Here is a 1,531-nt window from a genome sequence, read left to right as displayed (position 1 = left end):
AGTTTGGGATGTTGAACAAGTTATACAGACTGTATGGAGTTTTGGTCATATCCAAGTATGCAAATAAAGTGATCGGTGTATAAAAGTTTGATGTCTCGAAATAATTTCCGCGGATGAACAGTACACGGTGAACAGTAAGGCGGTGAATAGTACGTGGATGAACAGTACTCGGTGTGAACAGTACTCGTGTGTGAACAGTAAAAATCAGAAAATTTAAAAACAAAAATCTGATTTTTTCACTCATGTTTTCTACCACCTTTTCTCCCTCAATTCTCTCTAAACCTCTCCAAACCCTTTCCTAACCTATCTCCAAGGTTCCTAAGACAAATCAAAGGGAAAACAATCCAATCATTCATCAAAGTGTTGGAAACCCCAAAGAACAACAAGTCTATGATGTCGTTATGCTATTAAGGATTGTTGTGCCGAACCACAAGCTGATTACGAGTCACGCCTTATTTTTGCTGTATGTATAACATGTTATTGGTTGTTCTTAAGATTAATTCCATGCGGGTGAAGTCATTTGAAGTAAAACACCACAAGATAGCATTGAAATAGCCTAACAAATGGCTAATGTTTCGTTGGGCTGTTTTGAGGTGATAAATATGATTTGTGATGGCTTAAAATTATGGAATACAACATGATTGTGATATGGTCTCTGTTGTTATTTGTATATACATGATTATCAAGTGAATTGGCGAAAGGTATGAATCTTCCTTATTAGTATTGATTTAAGCTTATTTACGGAGGGAAAGTTACTAAATGAGATATACGAATTTATGGGTCGAGAAATTGGGTAAAACATCGTGTGGGATGTTTATGAAATATTTGGTATTGATAATATTGTCGTTGATGTTGGTATTGTTGTTGTTGTTGGTTCCGGATTGTGATTTCGGGTTAGGCATATAAACGGGGAGACGAATCTTAATTTCGTAGAATCTAAAGTGATTTTAATTAAAGGTTTGGGGCAGTGTATGAAGACGAGCCTAACAATAGTATGAATGGTTTTATATGTAGATTGCGAGTCGGGGGGATAAGTTGGAAAGTCAAGAAGCAAGATTCTGGTATGCTAAGGCTAGCCCCTTTCTTTCGTGCATGATTCTTAAGGCTAGATTAAAGTCTATATTTCTATGCCATTCTTATTCCCAAAAGTAAGAATTCAAGATTTCCAAAGCTGTTATGATGTTAAATGAAAAATGTTCTATAATGATTATGACGATGATGATGATGCTATTCTAGAAATTCCGAAGCTATGATTTGAGAGCATTATGAAATTACTGAGCCATTCCATGAATCCCTTGATATTACTCATTGTTGATGGTCTCACCTCATGTTACTCATAATGATTCTATTTTCAATGCTACCTAAGTTCATGATTCTCGAGACTCCCATGACATCGTCGACTTCACCTTAAGATAGTTGATCTTCTAAGGAAGGATATAGTTATTACACCCCCAAGTTTCGGTACATTGAGATTTATTAGGAGTTAGCTAGTTAACTATAGACACTGGAGTTATTTTAAAGGGGTGCAAGA

Source organism: Lycium ferocissimum, chromosome 1, assembly GCF_029784015.1.
Source record: "Lycium ferocissimum isolate CSIRO_LF1 chromosome 1, AGI_CSIRO_Lferr_CH_V1, whole genome shotgun sequence".
Lineage (NCBI taxonomy): Eukaryota > Viridiplantae > Streptophyta > Magnoliopsida > Solanales > Solanaceae > Lycium > Lycium ferocissimum.
Note: the sequence above shows the minus strand (reverse complement) of the source record.